The sequence below is a fragment of the Rhinoderma darwinii genome, unplaced genomic scaffold (genome assembly GCF_050947455.1).
Source record: "Rhinoderma darwinii isolate aRhiDar2 unplaced genomic scaffold, aRhiDar2.hap1 Scaffold_138, whole genome shotgun sequence".
Taxonomy (NCBI): domain Eukaryota; kingdom Metazoa; phylum Chordata; class Amphibia; order Anura; family Rhinodermatidae; genus Rhinoderma; species Rhinoderma darwinii.
In genome coordinates, this window is record NW_027461966.1 from 1,256,962 (window position 1) to 1,276,305 (window position 19,344).

Here is a 19,344-nt window from a genome sequence, read left to right on the forward strand (position 1 = left end):
AGGAGGAACTATACCTTTATGTGTTTTGGGTAATGCGTGCATGATTGGGATAGTAGGGCATTGTACAGTAATATATTCTGATTGGTTTTTTTGTCAGTACACCACTATTTAGCCCATCACTTATAAGTTTGTCAAGTTTCTTTTGAAACATGGTGGTTAGATTACATGTTAATTTTTTGTATGTGTCTGTGTCTTCCAACAACTTTAAAATTTGACTTTTATACATTTCCCTGTCTAGTACGGTAATGCTACCCCCCTTATCCGACATTTTAATCACAATATCGTTGTTATTTTTCAATGATTGTTTTGCCCTACTAAGAGCTTTAGAGATGTTATAGTCCCTTTTGCAGTGCTTGGACTTCTCGGATAATTGTTGTAAGTCTTTCTCTATTGCCCATTGGAACCTATCCATGGAGTCGGTTCTGGATGCCAAAGGGTAGAAACTCGGATTTTTTGTGACAAAGTCCGTTGAGAGACTGATGTTCCGTACAGGAGGTTGGGGGTCCAAACTTTCTAGACATTGGATAGTTCTGTGTTCTTCAAATGACAGTGATGTATGATCATGGGAATTGATATTCTGCTCTTGTTGATTAATTTCTTCATTATCCGTTATTACTGATAGTGGGTTATAGAAATGCCTTTTAAATGTAAGGTTTCTGACAAACCGGTTGATATCCATAAGCGTGTTAAAGGTATCAAACGTACGATTGGGGGCAAAATTAAGGCCCAAAGAAAGGACTTTGACGTGGTCTGGAGTTAACTCAGTTGAAGAGAGGTTAATCACACTTATGCTGGATAAGGGTTCTTGCGATTTCGTAGGCGGCGGTTTTGTTCCTGATCCCTTTGATTTATGTTTCCTGCCGCCCCTCCTTCCTCGTTTTTTGAATTCTTGACCTTGGTAATTGGTTGATATATTTGGGAATAAGAATTCCTGGAGTTATCACTGTCTGAGGTTCCATTTATACCCTCAAAAGAGTCTGGTTCAGAGGAGCTGAAACTGACTCTATTCAGACTAGTATTCAATCTCTTCTCTTGTCTGCGGTTTTTAAGAATAGGTTTAATTTTATTTCGTTTGTCTCTTCTGTTCCATTCATATACTTCTTTATTTGAATAGTCTCTAAGATCTCTTTGGAACTTGTTCTTTTTAGTTTCAGCTATAGATTTATTTAGTTTTTCCAAATAAAGAGAGGTACGTTGTTCCAATGAAATGAAAGCAGGTGAGCTGGAAAAGGCATTGATTTGTTCCTTCAGTGAGAAAATATCTGTATCCAATTCTGTCAATTTGGCCTCCTCATGACTGGTTATTAATTCCATTAATTTTATGGAACATTCAGATAGTATAGAATTCCATTGTGTGTTGAACTCTTCAGAATAAACAAACGTAGGGCTTTTTCTTAGGCGTAAGCCTCTTGAGATCATCTGTTTCATAATATAATTACGTAGGGTAGTCAGGGCCCACCAGATTTTGGCCTCCTGCACTGATAGGTTTCATGCATTTGTCGGGTCATACTATTCTGTACGATGTACATTATTTCCATCTGTTATAACATTTATGGGTAAGAAAATAATATTAATGCCTGCCCCAAACACCTAATTATAGTAATCTTCTCAATTCAGAATTTATTTTAAATTGTTTGAAATATTGTATTTTTTAGCCTATTATACATATTTTTAATCTCTCGATGTGAGCATTAAAGAGGTTTATATCCGTCAGCCTTACAAATTAAATATTATTTCATTAAGCTACAACTAGAATATTGTGGTATCCCCATCATTTTGGACATGTTCAGTGTCCATGATATGATAAACATGACAACTACTATAGAATAACAACATAACACTTTACCGGCGTTTCAGTTCAGCACCATTCTGCTGGACAGCTCCATTACGATAGATAGCTCCCATTCATAAATTGCTCAAGCCAGTTGTGCGCCCTCTTGTGTTCAAAAACCAATATGCTGGATAGCATTACCTTGCTCATCCAATAGCATTACCCTGCTGAACTAGTTGCAGCTACTAGGTTTAATTACCACCTGCAGGTAACCGGATATAAACCTCCCCCTGATAGCTTGTCATTTAACAAAAAGCCATGAGGAAGGACGTGGTGTGCGTCTGAAACGCGTAGGCACCTTCTATCTATCTCTAAATATTACACTCGGGACTGATCTTGTTTTAATACTCCAAATAAAATTGGAACAATGTTCTATTTTAACTAACTGCGCTGGATCCTCTATTCTTTCGTTTTCCTGCATTACAGCCTAATGTCAGCTGTAAGGTACTGCTGACATCCGGCGATGATGGCACCGACTCAGCTTCTAAACCGATGCCATGTATTTGTCGTATGGCTGCAGCAAAATGCGGGAAGCACTAGCTTACCATGACATATCCATCCGGAAAATGTCGGGAAGGGGTTATTTGCATTGAGCAGCAATACGTCACCCCTACTGTACCAAAACTACTCCAAAAGACCACATCTTTGAGAAGACCACCCATGGTTTTTCTATGACTTATTATAAATTTTCTTCTATCATATTCAATTTGGCTATTTCATTGAGATAACAACGTTTTAGAAGACGACTTTTCACTAAAGTGTCAGAGGGTCGTTTCATCAACAACATTGGTCATTGATGCAGTAAGTAATACTTTAAACATCCACATTGAGGTTTACACTAAAGACATTTTCTGCGATCACCTGCTAGCAGAAAACGTGTAGATAACTGACAGCAAAGCGTCATCTGGTGGCCTTGATGTGTTTTACAGTATGTGATGTACTCTGCCTAGAAGAGCTGGGTTATTGCAGCATTATTAGTAGTAGAATCGGAGTTGGCCGCAAATTACAGTTAAATAGAAGCGTTACCTGCAAACTCAGAGGTGACGTCAATGATACTCAATAGGAGACACCTGCAAGGAACATTGAGAATATCGGGAAAACTAAGAGCATTTGACAAGGTTGCTTGGATCTTTATTTCGATAGAGAACATTACTTACCCATGATTTATGGTAAGACCGCAAATCGCCCCCGTCTGTGTTGCTGTCAAACCTTGGCCGTAACCTTTTAGCCACATCAAATGCTGTCATATGTGGTCTAGTCTTTCAAGATGATAACTACTTATATCCACTTTAGATAGTCAGATGAATGAACAGGTCACTGACTCCCACAAGATCAGCACACTCCTCTCCTGCTGCTTGGATCTGTCCAATGATCTGATTGGCTACTATCCCCACCCTCTTCCAAATACTGTAAATACTAAAGAAAATAAACAAAAATGTAATTGAAAACTAATGAATGTGTCGCAATCAAAGCACAATACACAGAAATGAGTATAAAAAACATGTTAATAACGATTCCAAAAACAAAATCTTTAATGTTTCATGAAAATGGAATTTTAGGAAACGTCGGTCACTTTAAGGTTGTCATGACTACTATCCAACCTTCTGGATGGTCCTGGATTTTGATGCAGAGCCGATCTTATTTCTCTGTCTGCGTCCTATCAGGGCTAAGGGTGGAGTTTTCGAATCTGTTCAGTTTTCTCATTGTTGTTTGTGATTTCATGTGTTTGCATGTTTCTGATCAAGCTTCTGTATCACCTTGACTGTTTGGACTCTTTGAACTGGTCCTCGACTTTGTCTTTGGATTTTCCCTCTGCTCACAAATTTGGACATTCTGCTCTTGGCTGGTTTTGACCTCTGCAAGTGTAAAGGATCTGCCAGGCACAGCTTCGGGGTTAACTCCCTTAATTAATCAGTCAGCACCTGAATCTAAATCCCCGAGACTGACTCCAGCTTCCACCACTCAGGCTGGCAGGCTTAGGAGTGGGAGAGCCTATCGCAGCCTGCCAAGACTCAGCTAGCTCCCGCCCTCTGTCTATTTATACCTGCATTTCCTGTTCCTCCTTGCTTGTTATTCTTTTTCGTGTGGTTTCCTGGCCCAGCTACAGCTCCTTCTATTTTGTAAATTTGTAAATTTTTGTTCCTGCTCCATACAGACCCTGGCTTACTGACTACTCTTCTGCTCTTCGTTTGGTACCTCGCACACTCCTGGCTTGACTCGGCTCGTTCACCACTCTGGTTGCTCATGGTGTTGCCGTGGGCAACTGCCCCTTTCCCTTGCTTGTATTCCCTTGTATGTTTGTCGTGTTTGTCGTGCACTTACTGAGTGCAGGGACCGCCGCCCAGTTGTACCCCGTCGCCTAGGGCGGGTCGTTGCAAGTAGGCAGGGACAGAGTGGCGGGTAGATTAGGGCTCACTTGTCTGTTTCCCTACCCCCCGGTCATTACATAATAACAAGCCCATACCTAGTCTACCCTGGTCCCTGACACCACTATGGACCCCCGTGAGACCCTGGCTCAGCAAATGCAGGGTCTCTCCCTACAGGTCCAGGCCCTGGCTCAGAGGGTCAACCAGCCTGATGCTACCTTGGTAGTTCCCCTCACTGCACCTCTTGAACCCAACCTCAAGTTGCCCGACCGGTTCTCAGGGGACCGGAGGGCTTTTCTCTCCTTTCGTGAGAGTTGTAGGCTTTACTTTCGTTTAAAGCCTCATTCCTCAGGTTCTGAGAGCCAGCGGGTGGGTATAATTATGTCCCGGCTCCAGGAAGGGCCCCAAGAGTGGGCCTTCTCCTTGGCTCCTGACGCCCCTGAACTTTCCTCCGTTGATTGTTTATTTTCTGCTCTCGGACTTATTTATGACGAGACTGACAGGACTGCCTTTGCCGAGAGTCAGCTGGTGACCTTACGTCAGGGTAAGAGACCTGTTGAGGAGTATTGCTCTGACTTTAGGAAGTGGTGCGTAGCTTCTCGGTGGAATGACCCTGCCTTAAGGTGCCAGTTTAGGTTGGGTCTGTCGAATGCCCTGAAAGACCTGCTAGTTAGCTATCCCTCTTCTGACTCCCTAGACCAGGCTATCGCTTTAGCGGTACGACTTGACCGACGTCTCAGGGAACGACAACATGAACGTTTATGTGTTATCTCCTCCGACTCCCCCATGATGCCTCCCGAAGTTCCGTTGCTTCGTTCCTCCAGGAAAGACTCAGAGATACCTATGCAACTCAGGGCCTCCGTGTCCCCCCAACAACGTAGAGAATTCCGCAGGAAGAATGGTCTCTGCTTCTACTGTGGGGATGACAAGCATCAAGTGAACAACTGTCCTAAGCGTAAGAATGCAGCCAGAGAACTTCCGCGCCTAAGTGATCATCGGGGAGGTCACTTGGGCGCACAGGTATTTCCAGTAAATAGGAAACGTACTAAGATCTTGCTTCCCTTTCAGGTCTCTTTTGGTGGTAGGTCTGCTACCGGCAGTGCCTTCGTGGATTCAGGGTCCTCTACTAATATTATGTCTGTGGAATTTGCTATGTCTCTTGCTATGCCTCTGATTGATTTGCCTAAACTTGTCCCGGTAGTGGGTATCGACTCCACTCCTCTTGCTAATGGTTATTTTACACAGCATACCCCTGTTTTTGAACTCCTTGTTGGCTCCATGCATTTGGAGCAATGCTCTGTACTGTTGATGCAGGGATTATCGTACGATTTGGTTCTAGGCCTTCCCTGGTTGCAGTTGCATAATCCCACGTTTGACTGGAATACTGGGGAGCTAACCAAATGGGGTAATGAATGTTGTACGTCATGTTTTTCTGTTAATTCTATTTCTCCCCCTGAGGAGGCGAATACGCTACCCGAGTTTGTTCAGGACTTCGCTGATGTTTTCTCTAGGGAGGCCTCCGAAGTGTTACCTCCTCATAGAGAATACGATTGCGCTATCGAATTGGTACCAGGAGCTAAGCTTCCTAAGGGTAGGATATTTAATCTTTCTTGTCCCGAACGTGAAGCCATGAGAGAGTATATCCAGGAATCCCTGGCCAAGGGTTACATTCGTCCCTCTTCTTCTCCGGTAGGTGCTGGCTTCTTCTTCGTGGGGAAGAAGGATGGTGGTCTTAGGCCATGCATTGACTACCGTAGCCTGAAAAAGGTCACGGTAAGGAACCAGTATCCCCTTCCTTTGATTCCTGATCTCTTTAATCAGGTTCAGGGGGCCCAATGGTTCTCTAAATTGGATCTACGGGGGGCGTATAACCTTATTCGCATCAAAGAGGGGGATGAGTGGAAGACTGCGTTTAACACGCCCGAAGGCCATTTCGAATACCTCGTCATGCCCTTTGGGTTGTGTAATGCCCCTGCGGTCTTCCAGAATTTCATAAATGAGATTTTGAGAAATTACCTGGGGATATTTCTTGTAGTGTACCTTGATGACATACTGGTGTTTTCCAAGGACTGGTCCTCCCACATTGAGCATGTCAGGAAGGTGCTCCGGGTCCTTCGGGAAAACAAACTGTTTGCCAAAACCGAAAAATGTGTGTTTGGGGTACAGGAGATACCATTTTTGGGTCAAATCCTCACTCCTCATGAATTCCGCATGGACCCCGCCAAGGTTCAGGCTGTGGCGGAATGGGTCCAACCTGCCTCCCTGAAGGCATTACAGTGTTTTTTGGGGTTCGCTAATTATTACAGGAGATTTATTGCTAACTTCTCGGTCATCGCCAAGCCTCTTACGGACCTCACTCGCAAAGGTGCTGATCTCCTCCACTGGCCTCCTGAGGCTGTCCAGGCTTTTGAGGTCCTTAAGAAGTGCTTTATCTCGGCCCCGGTGCTGGTTCAGCCCAACCAAATGTAGCCATTTATCGTGGAAGTTGACGCATCTGAGGTGGGAGTGGGGGCTGTCTTGTCCCAGGGTACCAGGTCCCTCACCCATCTCCACCCCTGTGCCTACTTCTCCAGGAAGTTTTCGCCAACTGAGAGTAACTATGATATTGGCAACCGCGAACTCTTAGCCATTAAATGGGCATTTGAAGAGTGGCGCCACTTCCTGGAGGGGGCTAGACACCAGGTAACGGTCCTTACCGACCACAAGAATCTGGTTTTCCTAGAATCTGCCCGGAGGCTAAACCCGAGACAAGCTCGATGGGCGTTATTTTTTACCAGATTCAATTTTTTGGTTACCTATAGGGCTGGGTCTAAAAATATTAAGGCTGATGCACTGTCGCATAGCTTCATGGCCAGCCCTCCTTCGGAGGAAGATCCTGCTTGTATTTTGCCTCCAGGTATAATCATTTCCTCGATCGATTCTGATTTAGTCTCTGAAATTGCTGCTGCTCAAGGTTCAGCTCCCGGGAACCTTCCTGAGAACAAGCTGTTTGTTCCCCTGCAATTCCGGCTAAGGGTACTTAGGGAAAATCATGACTTCGCACTATCTGGTCATCCAGGCATCCTGGGTACCAAACACCTCATTACCAGAAATTATTGGTGGCCTGGGTTGCCTAAAGACGTTAAGGCCTACGTCGCTGCTTGTGAGGTTTGTGCTAGGTCCAAGACTCCCAGGTCCCGACCAGCGGGCTTACTGCGTTCGTTGCCCATTCCCCAGAGACCTTGGACACATATCTCCATGGATTTTATCACCGATTTGCCTCCATCCCAAGGCAAGTCGGTGGTGTGGGTGGTGGTAGACCGCTTCAGTAAGATGTGCCACTTTGTGCCCCTCAAGAAACTACCCAACGCCAAGACGTTGGCTACCTTGTTTGTCAAACACATCCTGCGTCTCCATGGGGTCACTGTCAATATTGTTTCGGACAGAGGGGTACAATTTGTTTCATTGTTTTGGAGAGCCTTCTGTATGAAGTTGGGGATTGATCTGTCCTTCTCCTCTGCCTTCCATCCTGAAACCAATGGTCAAACGGAGAGGACTAATCAATCTCTAGAACAATACTTAAGGTGTTTTGTCTCTGACTGTCAATATGATTGGGTCTCATTCATTCCCCTCGCCGAATTTTCCCTTAATAACCGGGTCAGTAACTCGTCAGGGGTCTCTCCCTTTTTCTGTAATTTTTGGTTTAATCCACGGTTCTCCTCCGTTTCACCTGGTAGTTCCAACAATCCCGAGGTAGAGGTCGTTCATCGGGAACTGTGCACAGTCTGGGCCCAGGTTCAGAAGAACCTAGAGGCGTCCCAGAGCGTACAAAAAACTCAGGCTGATAGAAAACGTTCTGCTAACCCCCTGTTTATGGTCGGGGATCTGGTGTGGTTGTCGTCTAGGAACTTGCGTCTCAAGGTTCCGTCCAAGAAGTTTGCTCCCCGGTTTATTGGGCCGTATAAGGTCATTGAGGTCCTCAATCCTGTCTCCTTCCGGCTGGAGTTACCCCCGTCTTTTCGTATACACGACGTGTTTCATGCCTCCCTCCTTAAACGCTGCTCCCCGTCCTTGGCTCCCTCGAGGAGACCTCCTGTTCCCGTCCTCACCCCTGAGGGGGTGGAATTCGAGGTGGCCAGGATTGTGGACGGCAAGATGGTTCAAGGCTCCCTCCAGTACCTGGTCCATTGGAGAGGTTACGGGCCCGAGGAGAGGACTTGGGTACCCGCCCGGGATGTTCACGCTGGGGTATTGGTCAGGAGGTTCCACCTGCGTTTCCCCAGTAAGCCAGGTCCACTTAGAAAGGGTCCGGTGGCCCCTCATAAAAGGGGGGGTACTGTAAAGGATCTGCCAGGCACAGCTTCGGGGTTAACTCCCTTAATTAATCAGTCAGCACCTGAATCTACATCCCTGAGACTGACTCCAGCTTCCACCACTCAGGCTGGCAGGCTTAGGAGTGGGAGAGCCTATCGCAGCCTGGCCAGACTCAGCTAGCTCCCGCCCTCTGTCTATTTATACCTGCATTTCCTGTTCCTCCTTGCTTGTTATTCTTTTTCGTGTGGTTTCCTGGCCCAGCTACAGCTCCTTCTATTTTGTTCCTGCTCCATACAGACCCTGGCTTACTGACTACTCTTCTGCTCTTCGTTTGGTACCTCGCACACTCCTGGCTTGACTCGGCTCGTTCACCACTCTGGTTGCTCACGGTGTTGCCGTGGGCAACTGCCCCTTTCCCTTGCTTGTATTCCCTTGTATGTTTGTCGTGTTTGTCGTGCACTTACTGAGTGCAGGGACCGCCGCCCAGTTGTACCCCGTCGCCTAGGGCGGGTCGTTGCAAGTAGGCAGGGACAGAGTGGCGGGTAGATTAGGGCTCACTTGTCTGTTTCCCTACCCCCCGGTCATTACAGCAAGTCCTGGTATTCTTCTGTTTTGGGATTTGGACTTTTAGTATTTCCTGGTTGTGAACTCCGCTTGCTGTTTACCCTCTATCTGTCTGGTTTCCGTTCTGGCATTGCCTGTATTGCACCTCCTGTCCAACACTGTATTCCATAAAAGCAACCTGCGTTCTATGCAGCCAAATCCAACCTGCCTTGAGGTGGGCTCTGGTGAAGACCATAGAGTAGCCTTAGACTATGCTGACCAGAGTGGTGATGGACTTGAGGTAGCTAATTTACCTGCACACTTCATCCAGACGGTCTCCAGCTGCCTTTGGTGAATTTATCGTATAGCAATTCCATAAACTTGCAGTCTGGGGAATTTCTCAAGTAGTGATTTCTTGACATTTAGTCTCCCTTGGAAAGGCGAGGCCGTCTCAGTGCCAGGATAAATGGAGAGCAGAAGACAAGACACGACTCAAAAAGAAAGGATCCTTGTGTGTGACACTAAGTTTCATTAGAATTCAAGAGAATTACTATCCCCAGAAATGATCCCAACCCTCTCATGTATCATATAGGAAAATATTGTTCAAATCCTAAATAATAACACGATGCAAACCGCTCTCCCACTTACAGTATATATAATATGAAACTCTACATGCAGTGATATATTGTATCTTTTTATTTTATTCGTCACCATACACCATGTAAGAATTTCATATCCGTGTGCATCATAGGAAAGTCGCCATCACAGCGAACAATATTGTGTCCAGTCATATAGAGAGGGATACGGACACTATGGTGAAGAAAACTACAGGGGCGGCTTTGGATATGTTTTATGCATAGGGAAATTTATGTATCAATTTCTTTCGGTTACAATATCTTTCCCACAGCGTTACCTTAAAGAGGCTCTGTCACCAGATTAAAAATTCCCTGAACAACGTGATCTCGAGAGACCACGCTGTGATGTCACTTCCGCCCACAGGTCCTTCGCCTCTAGGGAGTTCTATATGCTTACCTGCACTGTGTGATGCTGCCTCCTCCGCTGCTGCTGCTGCAGATCCGACGACTGTAACTTCTCATACGCCTGGAGATAATCTATGTTCAGTCTTAAAACGCAGGGATGAAGGACCTGTGGGCGGAAGTGACGTCACAGCGTGGTCTCGCGAGATCACGCTGTTCAGTGAAACCAGCTTGGGTGTAATGAAGAGAAGTGTATGATGCTGATTGGTCAGCGTCATACACTTCTTTGTAATACGCCCACTTGGGCATTAAGAAACTAATTTGCATAATTGTAATAAAGGTCATAACTTTGCTGAAAAAAGATTGTTTCTCAAAATAAAAACCACTGCTGTTAACTACATTCCAGCGCCCATAAAATGATGTAGGAGATAAGGCATTTTTAATCTGGTGACAGAGCCTCTTTAAGGCTTCCTTCACACACAGAAAATTTCTGTCATTTTAAACTGCACCGAAACGCTTCTAAAAACATCAGCGTTATTAAAATGAAACAAGCGGTTTTTTTAAGGCGTTTTTAGTGGCGTGTTTATGTGGTGTCATTTTGTACGTGCTTTGTTTTATGGCATTTTTGAAGTCCTATATAGAATCTATTGAAAAAACGCCTGAAAAAAACGCTATACCCAGAGTGTGTGGAAAAAAATGCCACTGATCACAAAATTGCCTCAAAAACGACACAAACCAGAACGCAGTTGTGTGTAATGCATTTGATATTTTACTACAGACTTTAATGTAACATCTGCCGCACTTAATACAGCAAGAAAAAACACCACAGAAACTGCATTAAAAACACCACAACAAAAAGCATAAAAACGCAGCAAAGCGCTGTGTGTGAATCCAGCCTAAAAAGGGTTGTCTGGGATTTGGGAAAGGAAAACCCCCTGCTCCCCAAAACAAATTTAGGGTGAAGCAAGTAGCAATGACTGGGTAAGGTCTGCAGGAAATGTGCATGTGAGGGCAGGTTCACACCGCAGATCTTTAGGCTGAAAATACGAGGCTGAGATTAAAAGAAGACAGACTCTGAATCCGGACGTTTTTACAGCTGATATTCCAATCATTTATTGAGCGTATTTTGAGGCATATTTTCAGAGAGTTTTTTAACCCCTTAATGACCGCCGATAAGCCTTTTCACGGCGGTCATTAATGGGCTTTATTCTACAGCGCCGCCATTCCGCGTCGCTGCATTAGAATAAAGTAGACAGAGCAGGGAACTGTCAAAGCTCCCTGCTCTCAGCTGCCAGAGGTAGCTGAGGGCTGGGGGCGTCCCTGCTCGACCGGGTGAGATCGATATTAGTATCGATCTCACCCGTTTAACCCTTCAGATGCGGTGCTCAATAGCGTGCACCGCATCTGAGTGGTTTTGGAGAGAGGGAGGGAGCTCCAACTCATCCCACTGACACCCGGTGATAAAATCGCTGAGGGTCTGTGTCTCCGATGGCAGCCTAATAAAGGCTGCCAGGTCTGCCTGTAATGAATGCCTGCTAGGTCATGCCAGAGGCATGTCCTAGCATATGCCTGTCCATTTTAAACGGACAGGCAGTAATACACTGCAATACAAAAGTATTGCAGTGTATTATAATAGTGATCGGAGGATCACATAGTGAAGTCCCCTAGTGGGACTAGTATAAAAGTAACAGTGAACGCCGTAAAAAATAAAATAAAACACTATGGAAGAATTGCTGTTTTCTGTTAATACTGACTTAAAAAAAAATGTGATAAAAAGTGATCAAAAAGTCGCATCTACTCCAAAATGGTACCAATAAAAACTACAAGTCGCCCCGCAAAAAAACAAGACCTTATACAGCTATGTTGACGCAAAAATAAAAAAGTTATAGCTCTTCGAATGTGACAATGGAAAAATGTAAAAAATGGCTTGGCCATTAGGGCCCAGAATGCAAGCAGGGGGAAGGGGTTAAAGTGTCATGGGAAAAAAGAAAAATCAGCTTCTAAAATGCTTCCGAAAGGGACGTGTCCCTTCTTTTTTATAAAGCGTAGTTTTACGTGTTTAATAATTCAGCAGCAAAAAAATACACCTCATATGAGCTGCGCGGTGTATTTCCTATTAATATTAATGGGAAGCGGTTTGCAGGCGCATTTCAAGTGTATTTTGGAGCGTAACGCGACCATTTTACGCTCTGACATACGCCTGAAGATGAGCCGTGTGAACACGTCCTTTATATGTAAGCTGGGAATACTCCTTTAAGACCCATTTACACCGATTTTGTATCCCTAATAATTCCCAATATCGGTGGCGGCATCTTCAAATAAAATGACCTCCTGTGACCGCACAATCACCATGACGTAACTGTACATCATGGTGGCCTTATGTAAGACAATCCATGGTGCACAGTTATGTCATGGGGGCTTAAGGGGTTAATGTTATGGCTGAACGGTGTATAATCATCAAGGGCTTAATAATAGGGGTTACAGAGGTAAAAGTCTCACCGGGGGCTTGTGCCTGAGGGGGCTTAAAAGAAGACACAAATATTATAAATGGCGCACAGTCTATAAAGATAGTCGCCTATTGGTCAGTGTCTGTAGCGTCTCCGGAATAAAGAGAAAACGTTATTTCAAAATGAGCTTGTAATGACGAGACGACCACTTTACAGACAGAAGTGACAGTTTTACACATAATTCCAATTTCTATAAGTGACACTAATGATATAATTGTTCTGCAATATGTCCCCATCTATGTACAGATGTGGAGATCTTTAACTTGACTTTTAACGCATTAAATACACAGCGCCGCGGCAATAAACTTTAATTTCACTTTTTCAATGGTTTTCAATGACTTAAAGAGGCTGTGTCACCGCATTCTACGTGGCCTGTCTTCTACATGTGATCGGCGCTGTCATGTAGATCACAGCAGTGTTTTTTTATTTAGAAAAACGATCAATTTTGACCAAGTTAGGACCTATTTTAGATTTATGCTAATAACTTTCTTAATGCCCAACTGGGCGTTTTTTTTAGCTTTTGACCAAGTGGGCATGTATCTTCCATGTTTATAAAACAGCAGTCCCATGTAACGCCTATATCCAGTGTATACACAGACAGTCTATCCAGGCAGTAGGAGGTAACCGATACTGCAGCCGCTTATGATGTCACTGATGATGTCATAGACAGTACTAGTCGCTAAGTTCTATGTGCAGCTGGATTCCACTCACTTTGCACTTGATATTTGATCAGTGTGTTTCCTACAGATCACAATTTTTGGCCTTTTTCTCCAATTTTTGGGAATAACATCTGGACCAGGACTGTGATTGACTGTGTGATTGCCAGGTAAGATGCAGCATTTTATTATTTATCAGCTATAATATCAGTGTTATTAATTATACATGTTACTGGATACATGAAATATCTATGCTCTAGAATTCTCATATAAGACCAGATTCACACTGGACATTACTGCAGCAATTTATAACCAGCATCTCACCACAACTATCTGATTGTAGAAGGATTTTTTTCCCTGTAATTGACAGGGTTGTTTTTTGTTGTTTTTTTCAAGTTCCAGTAAAATGTTTGTATGAACACAAGTAAAAACTGAACATGTGGATTTTACATTCAGATTTCGAGGTTATTTATTTCCCCATTAAAGTTACAATTTATTATTTCCTGAAAATTACAGCAGTCAGTAATGTGTGAATGGAAATGTGAATTCTCAAGTATTTTCTAGAACAGACATGCCAGGAGAGACGTCAGATCCTCGATAATTTTATATGTATGTTCTGTCCTTTGTATAAAATGTCTTATTTACCTTTTAAAGGGATTTTCCATAACTTTATTATTAATAGTAAATATCAGATCGGTGGAGATCTGACTCCTACCACCCCCATGTGATATCAGCTGAGTAAAGGGGCCGCACCACCCTGGTCAGCCACATGTCCTCTTCATTGTTTACCAGGAAAGCTCCATGCATTTGGTAGTGGCTGTGCTCGGTATTACAGCTCAGAGAGAACCACCTCTGGAACGGGGCCCCCTAAACCCTGTTCTACCTTTTTGTGTTCCGGCTGATTTCCTACTATGAAGGGGGAAAGCCCCATAGAACTGAATAGTAGTTACCCAAACAGCGTAGCTCGCATGCTATGCTGCTTCTGTAGCTGCCATTCACTACTATGGGAGTTAGAGAAACAGCGTAGTTCAGCGAGCTACGCTGTTTCCGTAACTCCCGACCATGTAATCTGTAAGTGGCCGGGAGTCAGCGTGAGCACAAAATGCTAGAACAGGGTTTAGGGGGCCCCATTCTAGAGATTGGTGTACAGGTGGGACCCGCATTTATCTGACGTTTATTACATATCCTGTGGTTACGTCAAATATGTCACTCATGGGAAAACGCCTTTAACATACTGTACACGTTTCTTACAGGATGGCGGTGACGGACACCTCTGATATATGTCATATGTTGGTCATCTGTCACCTATAGACGTCAATGTTAAATAGTGTATACGTGTAATGTATAAGTTTATAAGTGTAACCTCTGGTAACATGACAACTATTCTTGTATCTATCCTGTGATCAGAGGTTTTGTATCTTTTTCTTAGATCTTGTCTGAACAGATCCCTTGATTAGTCCCAGAACTGCTGCTGCCGGGACAGTGTCCTGAATACAGCGCTCAGGTATTGATCTCTCTTTCCTGTAATTTACCTTTCCTGCATATTACTCACACACGTCCCAAATTATCTGGTCAGAAAACAGACGGCACTGTTGTGTATGACTGAAGCCATTCCTCCATGTCACATAGGCAGATAGATCCCTGACACATGGCGGCAGTCATAGTTATCATGAACACTCTTATTCTACTGACACCAAGAAGTTCACCAAACAGTCACATAATCTTACTCCTGGATATAGAGCCGGACATAGAAGACTGGTGTCCTCATAGCAAAGATTAAACTGGGCCCTCCATTATGGGGCCCAATGTAGCTACTGAGGACAGACGGGCGTCATGTTTGCTTACCTCTCCATTCCCTTCTCATGACCTTTGGGACAATTCTCCACCGCTTTGTTTGCTGCCAATGTAGTTCCTCTGGAGAGCGGAGTCCTGCACAGGTTGTCACCAGCCAGCCGCAAAGAGGAGAGGACCAACTCCATTACCTGCTATATAGTGATACCAAATCCACTGCTGTCTAAATCTATAACTGTCAAATTGTATTTTCCATGAAGTGTAATCTTATATTATAATATTTTATTACAATTAACCTCCAATCCCAGGGATGATGGATTATCTCTTCTATGTATATAATACTGGTCATATGTTCTGTACTTGTCTGTTCTTATGACGAGTAAATAATTGCATTTCCCATAAAATTATAATGCTGGAGCATCTCCTCTTAGCACTCTGAGTTTTTCCATTCCTCTATAATTCCGCCTGGTAATGTTTGAATATGGGGAATACAATATCTCTTGTCTATAGGACGTGTCCCTAAACATTGTTAAACTGTCAGCACTCATTGTATTGTATCAGACCATGGCCATTGAGAAAAGGGACGTCACCCAGTTGTCAATTTCTTCTTACATTTCCAGGAGTAATAAAAAAGTAACAGCCCAATGAAGAGCTCCAAAAATAAGGAGAGCGCCCAACTAATGCCCAGCATATAAAGTAGGAGAGTCCAAGGTAAGTGCCGAATATTTCTTTATCTCTACACACGTTATATCACATATTTACTGGCTGGATGGTTTATAGCAATAATGGATATTTTCTCCAAGAGCCCAATTTCAGTTTTCTCACATTGTCCCTCAGAAAACAAGGTTGCTCTTCCTAATATTCCTCGCTTCAATGCTGGGGGTGGTAGATGGAAGAATAGAAAAAAATGTCCTACACAAAATGTAGTGACCGCTTATTACTGACAAGCTACAAACCTGTAATATATTAGGAACAGAGACCAAGAGCCTGGAAACCCGGTGTGGTCAACTATGGCATCCAGACTAAGCTGCCACCCAAACTTATATATTGCCAGGTAACCCGGTGCATGCCCAGAATATTCATTACATGTATCCACATTATATGTGTCCAGAGACACCACAAAAGAGAAAAGAATCAGAAACTCCACAGTTCTCTATAGTTTCTCTTAAGTTTAGGCTTATATAGAGACATAACTATAAGCTCCGGGGCCTTGGTGCCAAATCTATACCAGGTCCTGCCAACTATCATATACCATATATAATCTGCACTCCCACAGACACAATAGGCTTTATGTAAGATGGGGTCCTGGGCAACAAGTTAAGTAGGCTCACCCACCCACCCCATCCCACAGGGTCATGTTTCTATACAGTTTTTTATATTTATCTGGTGGTCTAGGGCTGTGAAAAGGTTCAGTGTAAATTCAGTGGTGGTTTAAGGCAGTAAAGGGGAATTGTTTTTTCATTGTATGGTGGTCTAGGGCAGTCAAGGGGGTGACAAGTAAAATCAGGATTCCTCCAGGTGATGGCGGCATTGGGGATTTGTTCAGATTGTGACCCCCTTATGCCAGTCATGGACACCAGGGCCTGTACAACCTCTTCACCCCTATAGTTATGTTCCCTGGGTCTATGTTACATTACAAAATGTGTTCAATGTCTGACTCGCCCTGTGATAGATAATGACATGTGTGACAGTAAATATATTATTATACATTATAGATATGGGGTTATTTTATGTATATGCAGTAAACCCATTATGTATATTACAGACATATAAAACATGTGAATATGTGGCACCAGTGACAGCCGACATGCTAGAAGATCCACTGTATATATGTAAGTATTATAGAAAATAACAACCTATAGAAATTCTATAATGTGATGTCATCCAGAATGTTCCTATAGAGACACATGAGAGGCTGCGGGAACAAATTCCCCAATGTTGTCAATTGGCTGAACATATATTTGTTGATATGATGACCCATACTAAGCTCACATCACAATTTTAACTTTTCATTCCAGAAAACCTTGGGATCTGCTGCCTGCTGCCAGGGGGACTCTCTGAAGTAATATTTCATCTATATGAGGTATATCCATCTTTAGTTACTATATATAGGGATAGGGATCGTGTAGGTAATGGGTTTCTTTGTATAGTATGAAGATGTCCATATGACTGGCGGTGCCATGTAGTCTAGGGGGGACACGTAAGGGAACAATAGGGAACGGTTTTGGCCTGAAGATAGATTTAAGGTAATTGGTTGAGGGGACTAGGGGTACAGTAAAGTTAATTGGGGATTAGGGGTGGAGCAGTGTTGGGGGATATAAGGCACGGTCACCCTGCCAAGAGCACTTGCCACACATTATTGCCTACAAGAAATTCATTAGCCCAAACCCTTACATGCAATCTAATAGACATTAGGACGCTACTAGTTACTTTCGGGGTGGCAGAGGGCCCCCTGACCTGCTGGGCCCCAATGTAACTGCACAGTTCTCACATATAGTACGTCCGCCCCTGATTTATGTTAGAAAGTCATATGGGAGGAGCCCCCTGACCGGTTAAATACCTAGGCCAAATGGGCAAACATCTTGTAATAGCCACTGATTCCATGTCATGTAACTGCTGAGGACTTGTACTATATAATATTGTATATTGTAATGTCATGGTGAAGGAAAGGTACAGGGTTCAGGAGTCATCTCTACTACTTGGTGTCTCAGCGCTGGGCACTTGTGCCATGTATCCCAGACATGTACCCCAAACTTTGCTAGCAGTCAGGGGAGACACTGCTTACCTTACTGTTATCATTACTACAAGTAATAAAAGTGGGCGGCAGGGAGCGGACGTATCCATGCCGCCTGTCACTCTGACGTCCGCAATGTTTACCTGCAGCATTGTAGGGGGAGGGGTGGCAGGACTCCTAATAAAGTGTCTCTGTGTGAATATTTGTATGAACCCCCTCAGAAACCCCATAATAGTTACTGTTGTGATATAATAAGAATAAAGCTCATTATAATAACTCACTGATAAGAGACACATTGTAGAAGCATAAAAATGAGATAATATATAATACACCTAAAGCTATAAAATACAATGTTCGGGACTGGCCTCTGTTCTACATGAAAATGTTTCCATGGATTGGGATTTGTCCTAATACTTTGTCTTTCTTACTCCTAGTATTGATTCTGAATGGCCCCATTGAATTGCATAGGTCCGTGTGATGTCCGTTGTTTTAACACACGTAAGGCCTTATTCACACGAACGCGTTTAACGTCCATGATACGTCGCACGGACCCGTGTTAGTCAATGGGGCTGTTCAGACAGTCCGTGATTTTCACGCAGCGTGTGTCCGCTGCGTAAAACTCACGACATGTCCTATACTTGGCCGTTTTTCACGCATCACACACCCATTGAAGTCAGTGGGTACGTGAAAATCACGCGCAGCACATGGAAGCACTTCCGTGTGTCGCGCGTGACTCGCGCAACAGTAGATAAATAAATGAAGGAAAAAATAAAAGCACGTCCTTCATTTCTTTTTCTAAACATCAAAACCGCGTGTCATAAGGATGGCATATTCGTGAAAATCACGCAGCCACGCACCATTTACTGATGACACACGCAACTGCAAGATGCACACGTTCGTGTGAATAAGGCCTAACACGGATGTGGAATACGCTGGTGTGAATAAGGCCTAAGTTGTATTTTTATACACGTATGCTATGTGCTATGTGGCTTTTGGTTGCATACAGTAGAAGTTGCTTGTTGTGTCCAGTAATTTTTTTTTCAACTACATCTGTGTATGATGGCCAAATATTGTAGGGCTTCTGTTTCAGTGTTTTGGGAGCGCACACTTTTGTGGCTGTAGATGTGTGTGGTATATATATATATATATATATATATATATATATATAAGCTTTTATCACCTTGATCTATTCATTGTAAATTATATTTTCTCAAAATCGCTGATTGTATGTGAGTTTTAGGCACAAATGTGAATTTTAATGCATTTGTTTTTAAAAATAAATTCCTCTATCCTATATCTAAGGTGTGATAGTGAAGGTGAGCACGGCCGCCAGGACCACGTCAAGACAACTGCAATCGTCCAGAAAAATAGGAGCTTTGTGGACACCTCATTTTTCTAGGTGTGTAATCCCTGCATTTTATAGATTGTTACTTTTTTTTTGTACATTTCCTGCTTAAAACCACATTTTTGGTGTTTTCAATTTGTAATTTTATGGAGATAATATATGTACATGTAGCACAGGCACAAGTGGTATGTATGTATGTATGTATGTATGTATGTATGTATGATATATATATATATATATTTTTATTGTGTCTCCTTAAAGAGGCTCTGTCACCACATTATAAGTGCCCTGTCTCCTATAT

General features: G+C 43.5%; 1 long non-coding RNA gene across 1 annotated transcript in view; it reads left to right on the top strand.

Moving 5' to 3' along the window:
- Positions 1-19,082, top strand: part of LOC142699160 (uncharacterized) — a 134,072-nt gene extending 114,990 nt beyond the window's left edge. Inside the window, exons 2-7 of the long non-coding RNA XR_012866048.1 lie at positions 13,265-13,343; positions 14,603-14,677; positions 15,585-15,675; positions 16,730-16,796; positions 16,983-17,047; positions 19,001-19,082. This is a non-coding gene — a long non-coding RNA (uncharacterized LOC142699160). The remainder of the gene's footprint in view (positions 1-13,264; positions 13,344-14,602; positions 14,678-15,584; positions 15,676-16,729; positions 16,797-16,982; positions 17,048-19,000) is intronic.
- Positions 19,083-19,344: the final 262 nt, after the last annotated feature.